General features: G+C 39.2%; 1 protein-coding gene and 1 long non-coding RNA gene across 4 annotated transcripts in view; both read right to left on the bottom strand.

Annotated features, from left to right (window-relative positions):
• LOC146499711 (uncharacterized) overlaps positions 1-16341 on the bottom strand; it is a 163825-nt gene that overhangs the window by 88581 nt on the left and 58903 nt on the right. The window lies entirely within an intron of this gene.
• On the bottom strand, positions 1251-11916 carry LOC146499713 (uncharacterized). Its single transcript, XR_014870200.1, has 2 exons — positions 2821-11916; positions 1251-2787 (listed from the first exon to the last, which is right to left on the bottom strand). It is a non-coding gene; the product is annotated as an uncharacterized LOC146499713 (long non-coding RNA).

The following is a 16341-nucleotide window of genomic DNA, read 5'->3' as shown; positions in this document are numbered from 1 at the left end:
ACGGAGGTGTTAGACTACATAATTATTTGGATGGTTGCTTCAAGACAATAAAATCTAAGAATTATATAACCAGTGTGGTACTGAAGTATACGTGACTATGCAAATGTCTTGAGTTTCATTTCTTTATATTTTGCAATTTAAAGTGATCTTGAGGAATAGTCTCCCAGGCTTTTCTGAAGGTCTTTCAAAGTTTTTCTTTGGACATTGACTGCTTTTTTTTTGTTTCCTTTGCCACCTAACACTCACGTATGAATCACTCAAGCATAAAAAAGGCATCTAAGGGGTTGGACCAACAGTTTCTTCTGGAATTTTGGCTGTCATTAAACACATAATTTGTTCCCATTTCTTTAGCTAAATCTATCAAAAATGCTACAGATTCCACAGTTTGTGGGGATTAAGTAACTGTATAAGATCATAAGTCAACATCCACAAAAACAGCACCATATACAGACAAATAACACCAAAGGAAATCTGTCTTAATACTTAAAATGTAATGCATTTCATTATTTACTGTTTTAACCCTTTAAGACCTACCATAGAACCAAGTCCGCTAGAGCTTATATTATATTTTTACATGTTGTAGTGCCATTTTTGGGAGCATTTCAAGTTGCTATACATCAATATAACCATTACAGCCTAAATTTTAATAATATGTCTGCATTAAGTGCATAGTAATTACATAAATTGCAAAAAAGTGCAATAAACTACAAAAAAATTGTTTTTGTTTTTTTAACATATATTTCTAGTTAGAGAAATTTAAGAGGCTTATCCCTCAAAACTGTAAATACAAAAAAGTTGCACAAAATAGTTTCCCACCATAGGAAATTTATTTTGAGTGTCTTCATAGTTTTATTTTTGAAATACACCAATTTTTATATACTGCAGGAAAAACGAAAATAAATATTATAATGCAAATTTGCAAAAAAAAGCAGCATATGCATCAAAATAAACTATTTCCAGCAGTGCAATTTGAGTTCTAAGCATCCCAGAAACGACACAGAAAGTCATAAAGTCAAACATAACTTTTAAAAACACAACTATAGGCTCATGAGGCCCTGATGGTAAAAAACTACATTTCTGCGAAAATGATGTCACTTCCGGTTTCGGGCAGGACATGGCCTACATGAGATAGTTCGCGACGTCTATTCCAGGGTAGGAAGTGTTATGAACAGCTGATCGGATCGGCAAAGCGTGTTTCTGGAATATTATGTTTTTGTTGCTGCAAGTGCTTTTTATGCAGTTTTTGCAAAGCTATATGTGGAAGGAAACTGTGACCGAGGACAAGCTGATGGCATAAGATGTAAGTACAACTCCTCCGGTTTCATATGCAAAAAAATTATTGCGCTAGCTTACGTGGTTGCAGTGCTACTGGGATTTAAAAGTAGTTGCGCAAAACCGAGCGTGCCTGCTCTGACCGGTTTTAAAGGGTTAGTACTGCATTTAGATTAGATCTGTTAATGTAATCTAAATATTTAAGACAGTTAAACTCACTTGGCTCCTCTCCTAAACCATGCCGTTTTAATTAAAGATAAAAATCTAAGCCAAATGTAATGACCATGGAACAAATCCATCCATCCATCGATCCATCCACCCATCCTCTTCTTCTTCTTATCCCTATTAGGGTGGCAGTTGCAAGACTTTGGTTTCCAAATGTAATATTAGTACTTTGCGAGCATAAATACCTTGCAAGTTTTAAACTTTTACTTCTTATTATGAAAATAAAAAAAGTTGACTGAGACAACTTTTCTGCCAACAAATCTCTTTTAGAAAAAATAGAAATATTAATGAAAATTGGATGAAAACTTGGGGGATTGCAATGATTTAGAAAGACTTAGTGTGAAAATTTAAACTAAAGTCTGATGTTATATTTTCCCATGAGCAGGAACTCTTTAAGTTCAACTTTGAGAATGTTACGAAGGATCTTGTGCAAACACCAGGTGGAACAGACTGAGTTGTCCTTAACCTTGACCTTTCTCTCTCCTTCCCAGGTAAAAATCCAAAAGGTTGCATGTGAAGCACTCCTATCCACAGTAAAACTTCTCCAAAGTGCATCTTTTTCTACATAATTGAGTTAGAGGGTGCCATCTCTTTTGAGAACAGGACATTAAGCTTCCCTCTTAGGGAACGGTGGGGAAAGTAAATCACTTTTAATTAGAATAAACCTTAAGATTAGATCTGCCCTTTCCCTCCCAGTCATTTGCATAGCTCCTCTCAATACAGCTCAGGCGGCACTGGCTGATAAGTGGGATTTGGCAGCGAGAGACGAAGAGAGTTGCTGGGGTTAGAGCCAAAAGTGTTCAACAGGTGATTGAAAAATGCTTAAGATCCTTTTTATTTTTATTACTGAGCTGGGCTTTATGGTTTCCACTGCATATAACAGTGTGCAGTAAAGTCATAGCTGGAGACAAATGATGCTCTACACAGTCACAGGATTTTCAAGTGAATCTATTTATTCATTTGTTTAATTATTTACCAATATAATGAGACTTTGTGTTGAGACCTTGTACGTTTCCCCAACCTTGAAAGTTCAAATAAGACCCAAACAATTTTTATTACTTATTTATTTTCCTATTTGTGAGGCCAATAATTTCTACGACTACACCAGTTATAGCTGTATACTGTGGGCCATAAAGTGAGAAAGGTCCATGGACCATGTAAACCCCTAACCTCCAAAACAATTTATTCTGTGCTCAAAATTTCAATTACTCTGTCAGTTTTTTTATGATAGTCAACTATTATGTTAAAATATGAAGCATGTTTTGTACCTGCACCATGCATTTTTACAGACTGCCATCCAAAAAGACAAGTCAGCCAAGAAACTTGGATTTTAAATAAGTCTAAAAATGTTCTTAAAATGAAAGTAAACAGTGAAAATCAAACTTACAGGTAAAAGTAATAGAAAAGACAATCTTCAAATATTAATCCTGTGCCAGATAAAAGCCATAGGCTTTTGAAGATCCTTTCAATAATGCCACCATACTTCACAATATGCAATCAAACTGCACTGTGGTATCACATGGGAGATAAACCTCAGTCTACTAGATGAAATTCCAGCATTTCACTAATGCCACCGCTGTCGAGCTAAGCAAAACAGTGGTCAGAGACTACAGGTGACAATATGGCGATCAACTGAGATAAATCAGCAAAACTGACAAATTTGTTGCAGAAAGTCACATTAAACAGAAATTAATTTTAACTGAACCTCAGATCTGAAGCAGACATTCATAGTGATGTGTTCGCTGCAGAACGCCAATCTAACTGCAACATAGGCGCTCTGTAACCTTGCTTTTATAATATAACCAAAATAAAATGTGCTGGCAGCAAGGAAAGTGGAGTCACAGATGAGTGCAGACTAATTAACATGTTGGCAATCTGTCTGCGTTCACATATTAGACAGCATTTATTTGCAAATCTTTGCCAGTCTGAGAGTGCCTGCAGTCAGTACAAGTTACCTTGGGAGGCAACCTGTGCACTTGCCCTGCGATCAAAAGATCTGGGTGACCAACTGCTTGGAATTGGAAAAAATTCAACACGGTCAACAGGCTACTACCAACTTTTCTAGTCACAAAGAGGTCGCTGTTGTATTTTCACTCGTGTGCCGGAGCCATGGGGCAAAACTTTCTGTCTTTGTCTAAAATACACAAGTAGAAAGGAACTAGACATTCGTGTGATGGAGAAAATAAGCATGAAAATAAGGAGAACCCAAAATATTTTTCTCCTTGCTGTGAAACTGGGTTGCATTCAGTCACACTGAAAACTGCATTATAAATGCCTTCATCACGAACTACCTCACGCTCTGAACCTCTTTGTCACTCTCTTTGTTTCTCAGGTGGCAGAGGGAGGACTTAGTGTGTCAACAGTACAAATGAAGTTGGCCTCCTTTACTTCTTTAACTAAATGAGGAGAACCAGACGAGTTATCTTTATCTGAAAATGTTCCCTGCAAATTACTTTTGAAAATGTGATCTTTATAGGAATCTGGAATAAGCTTGGAGGATTTAGGTTTTTTTAATGACAGCTGGCAGCTGTAGAGCTTTAACCTGCAACCTTTTGGTTGTTACGCCTGTAGAAATGAGAAAAGAAGAGATGAAATAAGGTGAGGACATAAAAGCAGTAAGAAAGGACAAACGAAGCGACGCGCACAAAGCCGAACAGAACAGAGGCACTGACTGAACCCCACTGGGGGAGATGTGAGAGGAGGTGTCCAAGTCTTCTCTCATTCAGAGGTGACAGTCCATCTGTCACCACCATAGAAGTCTGCAGGAGGATCAATGTCTGCTGAGGTGGCCAAACCAAAAGCTATCTGCATCCCCATTAGTATTCCTCTGTGGTGGGGCCACGGCCGTCCACAGCATCGGCCTGCTAGCGCAACTGGCAGCGTAGGTGCCACGTCGATAGATTGATAAGACAAGCTAGACACGGCCCTGGGAAGCCCGTGACTGGACAAGTGATTTAACCCCCTCTGGGATAAGCTTTTGAGATCACACACACGCATCAGTCGAGCACTTTTTTTTATGCATACACAGCACAGGCAAACGCACACAGCGACACACTCCAGCAAACGCGCACACATGACCGCACGTATCCGCGCCCTGACTGTGAGCAGATATGGACACCTTACAAGGATGAATGGGCAGCACGCGAAGGACGGCAGGACAGCATAATAAAAGCCAGACGAGGCATTAATCCTCCTTGTGGGGTTCGCTGATGTTTGCAGCATTATGGCAGGCCACTAACATTTTTCACATCTCCACAATGTGTGTGTATGGGGTGAGTGGGAGGGGGACTTAAATTAAAGGGCCACGAGTAAGTGTAATGCTAAATCACTATGTGCCTGGCATGTTGTGTCATTATCATTATTATACTGTAGCTCTTAGGTAGTGGGTGTGTGTTCGAACCTGATACATGTGAAGCTATATGCAGGAGACTGTGAGGTTATGTTACCAAAATGACTGGAATTGAAGATAACGCTATACTGACTAGGACTTCTGATGTGGAAAACATGAGCTTGCTAGGACCGCTAAACGTTAGTGAAATGTTGGTGAAAATTATACATAAGTAAAATTTAATCCTTAGAACCAAAGACTGTATATAAAAGATAGCTGTAGCCAGTCTTCTTATTATGACTGGACATAATGAATGAGTAAGTGAGGAAAACTGATAAGGTAGCGATTTTAAGAACAAGTGTAAGACTGTCCAGCTTTGTTGTCATTTCTAAACTTACTGGGGAAGTGTTTTCTTAGGTCAAGGGAAGCTGGTGGTCATTTTCCTATAGATTTCTATACAACCAGACAAGTTTCTACAGCCATGAGCTGTATATAAAATTTGTTTGTGTAAAAATATGCTGTAAAAACATTTCATAAATATACAGTGGTCCCTCGCTATAACACGGTTCACCTTTTCGGCCCAGCTGCTTCGCAGATTTTTTTGGTGCAATTTTACATGCTTTGTTTGTTTGTTTGTTTTTAAACAGCGCATTCTGTTCTGCGTCCTGATTGGCTGTACACCATTGTCAATCAATCTCGTGCCATGTCTCCTGTACAGTACAGAATGTATTAAGACAAATATTAATATCTGACATTACAATATATTGCTCAATATTATCAACAATGACATAATTGCTAATGCACAGCTATCACTGTGCATTAGCTGATACTTTACATAATACAATGCATAATTCATATTTTTACTTCACAAACTAATGAAAAGTGATATATTATCGCTTTACAAATGAGAAGGAAACATAATCATCTAATTGTTCTGCAGTTTTTGAATTAATTATCAATTTATCGTTCATTAATGATGTTTTCTATAATTTTTTATTGCTTTTTTAAAATAAGAGTAAGTTTATTTCCTTTTTTTTTTTTTTTTTTAGTAAGTAAGTTTATTTCCTAAAATGCTGCTGACATATTCCTCTAAATGTCTGACTAACATCCAGTGTGTTTCTAAAAAGAGTTATTTTTATCCACTTAGGGAAACAAACAGGCACTGTTGACTGTCATTAAAGCAGCGAGAGAAAAGGACAGTAACTAAAAGCTAACCTTTGTGACTTAAACAGCGCCACAGGCAACAATACCTTTGTACAGTTTTTTTATTTGATTTTCTGGGCCAAGTCTGTCAGGCCGGTTAATAAAAAAACAAGTGAGCACTCCATTTTAAGAGTGGAGATGACCTTTAGAGAGCTCAGGCTACACTGAGGGGATTTCAAGCCACCAATTAGCACTCTCGTTTCTGCTCTAGTGCGATCTCGGGTCTCGGAGAGAGACACACATTCCATCAACAGCATCAGCATATAAAGCGGAGGACACGTACACTTTCGACTCGGGCAGAAAACAAATGGATTCAAAAGGGGATATTCAGGTAGATGTCACATTGCATTAAACTGTGTGGCAATGTACCAATACATACAGCAGACAACATAAGCGAGTGTACCCTTGTGCAATATCACTTCAATGTCATTCAACAGTACCAGCTTCCAATAATTGCATTACTTCTAAGTTGGACAATAAGGTATTATTATGTATATAAAATAAAAAACTTACAGTTTAAGTAATTTGAAAATACAAGAGAGACTCAATGTAGCAAAAGCCAGTACACAATTCATTATTGAGAGTCTTTTGCTTTAATCTTTCCTCTTTCCACCTAATATGTTTGATGACAGACTAAATCCTCCCTGACACGAGTCACACCAGGCTTGTTGTCCATATCCAGGTCAAGTCCCCCCCTTTTTTTTTCTTTAGTAGCTCTTGTGTAATTTTGACAGTATGCTTTGGTTCACAATCACGTTGGAATATTTCTTGTCATCTTGTCAGCAGGTATTTTAGTTCATGCCGCATCCAACACCTTAGGCTCACAGCGCTATTGTTCAGTGTAAGGACTTGAAACAAACCAGGTGGTCAGGCAGACTTTTCCAAACTTGGAGCTTATATGAAGAAAACAAATTTATCTTAATCAGCAATTTAAAGGAGTTTATTTTAATTTCTTTTAAAATTGTAATTATTTATTTATTTTTTGTCACCGAAATTAGTCCAGCATAACACACTGTATGTAACATGTATACTGTAAATACAGAAACTGGCATATGTTTAAAATAAAAGGTTGAAGCCTACACCTTTATAATTTATTAATAATTTGGTGAATAATTTCTCTGTCCAGCATCTTCAGAATTACAATTAAATGAATAAAAATGTTAAAATAAAATGCGTGTAAAGAAAAAAATACTAATTGTCAACCTTCTATTTTAAATATATGCCAGTATTCCTTATCTTTCATTAAATGTGATTCTATCAGGGCTGGCGGTCATTACTTACATTACGGTGTAATCTCATCCCACAGATGCTGGAGAATCTGGATTTTTTTTTTATTATACTGAGTTTCTCATCTCAGGCTGATAGTTCAGCTGCTCCTCACCCTTCACCTGTCGTCTTCTTTTTCTCAGAGTCTGTTTGTCTTTTTCATCCCAACTTTGATGTCCAAACTTTTTTTTTCCCCCTTGAGTGTCTCAGAGGAAACGATATTCCGAAAGTCAGTCAGAGCTAGAGCTATGATTTTGTTTCTCTCTTGCTTTCCTAACCTGGAGGTAAATGTGTTTCCTCATGTAGAGTAATGGGGCTTTTGCAGCATAAAAACCGTATGCAGATTGTGCAAGTTCAGGATAATTCTGATTTAGTAACGCACACTGGTAGGAACAAAATATGTGCTAGCGTGCACGTTTCATCAATCCGACAGTAGTTTGTGTACGCACTTATTTCTTCCGCGGGGTAAGAATGTTTCCATGCACATATTGTTAGTAACTAATAATTGTTCTGTTGCATGACACCGTTTGGGCCAAGCTTTAGCTCACAGCCACACGTTTGACTCTAAAATACACAGAGAAGTTAATAACTAACTCAATGACTGTAAGGTGCCCAGCTGCAAAATAAGCCCAAATCACCACCACGCCGCCACCATGCTTGACAGTGCGTAGGTGTTTGTGCTAATATGCTGTGTTTAGTTTTTGCTAAATGTGGTGCTGTGGTGCATTATTGCCAAACATCTCCACTTTGGCTTTATGTGTTCAAAGCACATTGTTCTAGAGGTCTTGTAGTTTGTTCACAAGTTTGCATGGATCTAAGCTGTGCACCCATGTTTTATTTATAGGGAAACACTTCATAAAAAGCCATACTTGATATTTGTTTTTTCTAATTGTACTGTCATGAACTTGAGGTTTAAAACACTAGCTGAGACAGTACACTCTGAGATGTAGCTTTGGATGTTTTTTGATTAAAAAATAATAATTTTTTACCTACCATCTTAACTCCTTTGGAAGCGGTAAAAGTGCAGTTAGTTTTCTTCACAGGGCTGCACAAAAAGTTTCTTTTTAACATGACTGGGGAAAAAAATATGCTTCACTATGGTGTAAAGCTAGTAACAAAGAACTGCACAAAACCAACAGGAAGTAAGTTTCCAAGTTGATGTTAGAGAAAAATGACAATACAAAAAATTCAAACATGCACTTTGAGGATTATGCCCCAGTAAGCACATGAACAACATGGTCAAGGGCAAGCATAATAATGAATTGATTGTCCTCTGAGAGTGTCATAATGAATGTGAATCAGACTATGCAGAGTGCGTTTAACAATCAATATCAGTATGAATTGCCACCACCATCCAAGTGATTGATTATATTCATTTCTATTTAAGCATAATGCAAGGTTAGGTCAATTTTGAATTTCTTCTGTGACCTCAGAGGTAAAACAAGCAAGCAAACTACTTTTTAAAAATGCCTCCACTGTTTTCTTGTGTTTAAGAAAATGGGAAAATGAGGAGAAGAAAATTCTTTAAAATTAATTTCCAAAGAGTTGTCAATACTCCTGAAGTGTGGCACATGCGGCGCCTAGCTATGGTGCTGCATTAAGCTTTCATGAAAGTGAAAGTTAATTAGATATGATGACTGAACTCCCGGGATCGTAATTAGCTGAACTGCGTGACTGCTCTCCTGTAATTAAATGTCATTTTCTCTCAGTTCACTGAGCCTGAAAAAAGAAGAAGAGGAGGAACGAGAAGAAGAAGAAGGCTACTGCAGAAAAATGTCAGTTACAACAAAATCACCTATGCCCTGTGGCCCGATCCCGGACATTTCTGGAACGCGGACAAGTCAGGATGACAAAAAGTGCTTTTAAGCCTGTTGTCAGTATCTCACAGTAAACCAATAAAAAAATGAGCCTCTGCTTGGTGGTCTCTCTCTTGCTCTCGCCTAGTTTCATGGCTCACTTTGACATTTGAATTGTGTTTTCAGGGGTACACTGCAGGTACTCAGAGGTCCCAAATGAGTGTAAACACTCAAGGTTAAAGTGTGAAGGTGAGAAAGGAGAAGAGGTCGCATCTGCAGGTGAGAATGAAATGCCAGATTCTTATTACGGTGCCGCCCTGGCAGGTGTCATATGCGGATAAACCCCGGACAAGAAAAGGGTGCAGAGAGGGAGGCGAGCGAAGAAGGGAATGGAGCCGGTCCTACAGAGTACACGGCGGGTCCCTCGTCGTGTGTTAGAGGAGAGGAGTCACATCCGCAGGTACCAAAGTATTGACTGACATCAGAGGACACACTGTAAGGACGATCACATCAACGCAAGCGCGACCTAAACAACAGGGCTCGTCTACATCATATGCAAGTGCAGTGCCTCACACTGTTTTTGTACCCCACGATTTCTGCATTCACAAGTGCAATTTTGTCTTTTTAAGATGCTCTGAAGACAAAACACATTTTATTGTGTGACCTCCTAACCTTCCTTTTAGAAACAAGTTGTTTCGCCAAATCCTTGAATTTGATTTACAGCACAAGAGAGTTAAATTGTATATGGTTTGAACGTGAAGTAATAATGTCATTTTTCTGTATATCTGTTTCCAAGTGCATTCGGGTGCGTCTCAGAGGACACATTCATGAACACACATGAATGCATGGCTGGTGGCTGTCATTGGCAGGAACACCCACAGGCTATATTTTCTATAATAATCCCTCATTATACTGTCTATATAGTGCGCTCTCTTTGATGAGATATCATCGACACTGAACGAGACAGTGTGAGTGGGGAACCTAATTACCTCTGCCCGATGGACAGAAAATGATCACTGTGAATGTAATAAGGCTGTTTGCCTGAGAAAACGACTTGGGACTGCCTGTCGCCTTTCGAATTAGAAAAACGACAGGTTAAAAACCCACCTGTGTCTTTAACTCAGACACTAATGTGGAGTCAGTGCACTTCTCAACTTTGCTCTGTTGCTATCTGTAAAATTGTCTGTATCGGTCTCGGGCCTGGACCCGCCACAACACTGGTTTGCTTTGATGAAGTTTTGTCCCCTTAAACTTTTTTCCCCCCAACTTCTCGTCTACTTGAGCAGTGATCATTGGCATTCTAATAAACCCGTATAACAACTATTATTGACTAGGACTGGGTTGGTGGCGGATTGCCTGTTGGGACCACTGGTCTGTTTCTCAGAAGCTTGGACACTATGAACAATCACCTTGAAAAAAGATGATATGGTAATGACCAGTGTTGGGGAGTAACGGAATACATGTACCGCCGTTACGTATTTAAAATACAAAATATGAGTAACTGTATTCCGTTACAGTTACCGTTTAAAAAGGTGGTATTTAGAATACAGTTACTTTGTTGAAATAAATGGATTACACGGTGGTACTTCCCTGTTTCATATTGTGGCGGTCAGGACTGTTTGGGTTTTGTTTGACAGCTACGTTCTGTTGTTCCAGGCGGCAGCGTTACGGTTGCCATGGTTACAGGGTGACGCTCTCTCTCTGCATATTTCCTGGGTGAGAGAGGCCTTTTTGTTGTTGTTGTGCTAAGCTAATAGGCAGAATGCTACCGGTATAGCTCTAAAGAATGTAGCATCATAGGCAGTGTAGTCCGTGCTGCAGGGAGAATGGACTGCCATACACGTTATGTGTCTGTGAGCGAGGGAGGGAGAAAAAGGAAAAGTACGAGCTGTCATCGAGCTAAAACGGGAGCTGGAAGCATGTAAATATAATAATAACCACTGCAGCCAAGAAGAGAGCCTGACGAGCCCAGTTGTAAGTAAGCTATTAAGACTCGACTGTACACCGTGTTCGTGTTTTCCTCCAAAAACAATAAGTTCCGTTGGAGCAGCCTTTCAACGCCTCTCTCTGTCTCTTGCAAGCAAAGTTGACCCAGACAACAAAGTAAAGCTAGTTTTCGGCTACGAGCCCGACACGAACCCGACATATTAGTCAGAGGTCCCTTTACTACGGTTCGGAGCCGCGGACCTTCAGTAACAGTAATAAATCACAGCAATAGTACATTCATGTAGTTGTAAACAGCATGATAATATATTAAGTAATCCAAAGTATTGAGAATACGTTACTCCCATTGAGTAACGTAACGGAATACGTTACAGAATACATTTCGGGGCATGTATTCTGTATTCTGTAATGGAATACATTTTAAAAGTAACCTTCCCAACACTGGTTATGACAAGCAGGGTTGAGTTGCTAGAGCCCTTAATAAGCATGAGTCTCCTGCTCTCACCACCATGCTGATCATACTTGTGCAAACACCGCAAAGCATGAAACGTCTGCCCACTACTCCACCACTAACACTTAAAATGACAGAAGAAAAGAGGAAGATCCAAATATGGTCAAAAGTCAAAAACACCGGTAAAAACACAGTGTGTCTGCTTATTCTCATTTTCGGTGAAAGTGATTGTGTGAGGGGATTTTTTAAATGTATTTGCTTAATAGCTTAGTAACACTGGGGTAGGACAGCAACTTCCTTGCAACTTGGATGGGCGATTACCTAATAACTGCTTTAGTTTTTTATTTTTCATTTATTTTTTTGCTGTCAGAGGCTAATTGCAAGTAGTTGCAGCAGCCAGCTAGTTGTCTAAAGGTTGTGGGTGCAACACCCCAAATCACAAGGCGATTGCACAAGTTTACCCGAGGTTACAATTACTGTCTAACTGCACTCACTCTGCTAGATTGACAAAGGTTTGCAATTAATTGCCGTCTAACTTATAAAAGCAGACAGATTGCCAATATGTTGCAATCAATAGGAGTCAGTCTGTGCTGATGACTGCAATTTGTCTGCGATGTATCTCTTTGCAGTAGGGGACTTGCTAGCTGGTTGTATTCTGCTTCTGCTACTATATAAAAGCAAGGTTGCCGAGCCCTTTGTCATTTTTTAGTTTAATTGCATCTATGTCGCTATTTCTGGAGAAATTGCTAGTCAATAATCTGTGAATGTAAGTACTTAAAGTGAATTTCTGCTTAATGCAAATTTGTGTGCACATAACATGGCATCATCGATTGGCGGTTTTCAGTTAACGGTCATATTATCACAAACAAATTGCACGTAAATGCCAACATGACTCCATACACTTGCAACTGATAACAGACTGACTCTATTTTACTGCCATTTCATTGGTGTCTTGATGCATCAAAGTTGCTTTTGAAGATGGCAACAGACTGTGAGTGGCTGCTGACTGACTGACTTGTCTTTGAGGCAACTATTTGAAAGGCAACGAGATCCCATGATGATTGCAGATGGTTGCAGTCATTTTGGTGATGCCAAGGTCTCCATCCCACTGTCCTGTGAGTCACCAGCAGATATTCAGGACACATCATCAGTTGTGTTGCTTAGTATCATCCAGCGTTTTGGCTTTTTTACTCACAAAACAAGTATGGCTTGTATAGAAGAGCTCTTCTCTCAAATATCAAACAATTGGACAAGATGGTAATAATCATGAACTCTGAAGGTCCTCTCAGCAAGATTACTGTTCTATGAGTTGCCAGCACATGCTTAGAACATCTCAATATTACACTACATGCTAAGATTAATGTTAATATTAGTGAGTTTTTGCTTAAAGACCAACAAATATTTTAGGCTATATATCGAAAACTCAGTATTTATGAGTTCCAGTCATAAATAATCTTTGTATGGTACAGATGAGAGTTGAGATATTTAAAAATGTATTACTTATGTGATAATTGGGACTGGCACCATGCAGTGTTGCCAACTCCTCAGTAAGGAAAATTGCTATTGGTTGTCCTAGAAGTCGCTAAATGACGTCATCACCTAATTTGCATAATTGGTCATGCTAATGTAATTGTAACCTATGTTGTTGGAGAGAGAAATAACATCGTGGAAGAGACATAAAGTGAGTAAAAAATGTCCTAAATGCATTTAGAGTTTATTTAGAACTACAAATTAAATTTCTTTTAGCAATTATTGTTTTTTTTAATGTCACAATTCCAACCCTGCTCCTTTACCCGGGCTTGGACCGGCAAAAGTGACCCGAAATAGGCACTCTGGTGGAGTTACTTTGTGTGTGTGTGTTTATAAGTAGTTTTAAACCTTGTGATCCACAAAACAGCATAAGAGTAAAAGAGTAAAAGAAGAACTGACTGCGTTACAGCACCCGCTGCTTGTTGAGAGTAAAAGCGATACGTGCTTTCACGTCTTTTTTTAGCTACTTTTTTTCTAAAAAAAGTCGCTAGGGGGTCTGAAAACTCGCTAAATATAGCGACAAAGTTGCTAAGTTGGCAACACTGGCACCATGTGTCCATCCTCCCCTGCCCCCCTCAGTAAGTTAAAGGTTTAAGAAAAAGCTAAATACATAAAAAAACACTTACATCGGTTAATCTAATTATTATTTTCATCGTTTCAATCCATTCCTGGGCTTGGCATTATAAACCAAATTCATGTCTCCGTATTTTTACGCAATATGCAACATAAGCTGGTGTGACATGTTCAGTTCAGTGTTGTGTGCAATGATCATGTTAAATTAATGGGAGATATTTTATACGTAGGCCTGGAAATATTCTGACAGTGTCACACTTTTCATACTTTTGGCTCTGCACGGCGTGTCATTAGATTTGAAACGAAATAATTAAGATGCAATTCATTTCAAGCAGCATGTTTGTAATGCCTTTACCACCAAAGCTTGACAAGTGTGCTGTGGCAATTTGGCAAAATCGCGTCCGTACCGATGCACACCAATGTCCATCACATTCCGATTTAGCCACCCAAGCCGGACGGGATCCAGTGACGCTGCGTGATACGAGCCAGTGTGTGAGCATATATGCGTAGGTGAGTGTTATTGATCAATGTATGTGTCTATGACACCTTTTAATTTTTGTCAGTTGCTTTCCAATGTTACATATCTTCAATACAAACACACCAACACGTGATTTGTGTGTTAATACAAATGCCCTTGCACACTGTCCTCACAAAAATTGAGATTTAATCCAATCTAGTTGTTCTCGTTTTCATTTTTGCTGATAACTGAGTCAAAATGTGTTAAAAACAGCAGCAGTTCTTTAAAGATTAGCCACACTTATATTTAAAGTGACTGCAGAATAGAGTAGATCACAGCGTCCATTGCCCAACCTTTGTTAAAACCCTCACTAACTATAATGGTACCAATAAAACTGTCAGATTAATTGTTTGGTTCTTGAAGCTTGAGTGCATTTAACTGATTTATACTTAGACACCACAAGTATTACAAAATAAAACATATCTATTAGCTAATTGCTTAACTCCACATGATTATATTTGGAATTATGCCATTTATAATTTGTTTGATGACCCATTATCCACATGAAACAAAGCCCACCCTCCGCTCTTCTATAAACACGCCCAGACTCGGACCTCCAAATTCAAACCAATATTTTTTCAACTTTTAGTTCTCATTAATAAAAATCTCTTTTCCCCTCGTCTGTTCAACAATTTCCCTCCCCTCCCACAATCACCATTATCTCAAATCATTTCACCATTTCTTATTCCATCTTTATTTTGTCCTCATCTTCTCCTCCATCACCATCTGTTGAGGGGTGGAGGTTCCTGCATGCTGTCCGTGTGGGGGTAAAAAAAAAAAAATCACTTTGCCGAGGCAAGTCAACCATCAATCTTCCTCTCTGCCATTTCTTCACTATCACCTCCTCAGTGTCTGCTCTCTATCTTTGTCTGTCCATCTCCCCCCCTCCTCCCTTTAATACCAAGCAGTCAAGGCTGGACATGTGTGATGGCCCTTCTTCCTCCTGGGTGTCATCCAGCCAGACCAATAACCCTCCTCTTAGCCCTCTCCTTATTACTCTTCTGTCTAGATATGATCTCCAGGAGGCTTCAAGCCATTGTACGTCTCTCGCTCTCTGTCCTTCGATGACCGTCTTTATAAAAAGGATCCGGATAGGAAGTGGCTTAGCTAAAGTCACAGTAGAAATCCTCAACTGATGGTTTCATAAGGGAGAGAAATGCTATCGTAGCTTAGCTGCCACTTCATGCCTAATGTCCCTAAACCCATTTTTCAAACAAGACTTTCTCTGTAGCCCAGATGATGTTGGTTTAACTGTAAGCCAATCAATAATTATGCTGCTTTTCAACTCGTTCGACAGAAACCGATTCAAGATCCATAAAGATAAAATTGTGGATTAGGTATAAACCTTGTTAAACACTTAGGGGTCTGAAGGAGGGAGACGGAGGTTATGGCCTCCCATTCGGTGGCTAATGTCCATGTATAGAGCCTGGGGATCACAGAGGGGTTTTAACCTACCCTGTCAGTCTAAATTAATGAGGTAATTAAGGGCTCAGGTGGAATTAGTAGTAGACACCTTAAGTGCCCTCAGGCAGCCAGATAGGCTGGCAGGATATAAAGCTACAGTGTACATGTTGCTAGAGGACAGGCAGCATCACAAAAGGCTGCGGTGACAAAAGAGGGGTCACTAGATAACCGTTGTTTAGTAGGACGTGGGGTAGTCTGCATCGAGTTCTTTTCATTCCCACTTCAGATCTGTGGTAATCAGGTGAGCATAAGGGGAATTTAGGAGGTTCTGTTAGGAGGTTTAATGTGATTATATTACATGGACTGCTGCAGTCATAAAATCACCCAATTTAAAGCATCCATAAAAGACTCCCCATGGAATAATATTTAGATGATAGAGCCTTAATACCGCCGCGGCTCTGCTGCTCTTCTGTCCTGCTTGGGTGTATTTTTCTCACACATTCAAAACTAAAAAAAATGCAGTCAAAGCCAAAGTCTTTGAGGAGAAATGTTGCGATTTCACTCCTAAAAATAAGCGCCTGCGGATACAGACATTACCTTTGTTTCCACAACAGATGAGCCACCGGACCGTGTTTACAGCACAGCCAGTCAAATTCTCTTTGGTTAGTCGAGCACGCCATGTTATATGCAGATTGTGGAGTTTACCACACAAAGAATTCCCTTGGTGTGAAGCAGCTCTTCCATCAGAAACTTCTCAGTGTCTGCTTCTTCTTCTTTCATTAGTCAGAAATTAATCCACTAAATAATGCAAATGTTGTTGGGTTTTTTTTTT

This window comes from Neolamprologus multifasciatus, chromosome 17 (genome assembly GCF_963576455.1).
Source record: "Neolamprologus multifasciatus chromosome 17, fNeoMul1.2, whole genome shotgun sequence".
Classification (NCBI taxonomy): domain Eukaryota; kingdom Metazoa; phylum Chordata; class Actinopteri; order Cichliformes; family Cichlidae; genus Neolamprologus; species Neolamprologus multifasciatus.
Note: the sequence above shows the minus strand (reverse complement) of the source record. Positions and strands in the feature narration are given on the sequence as shown.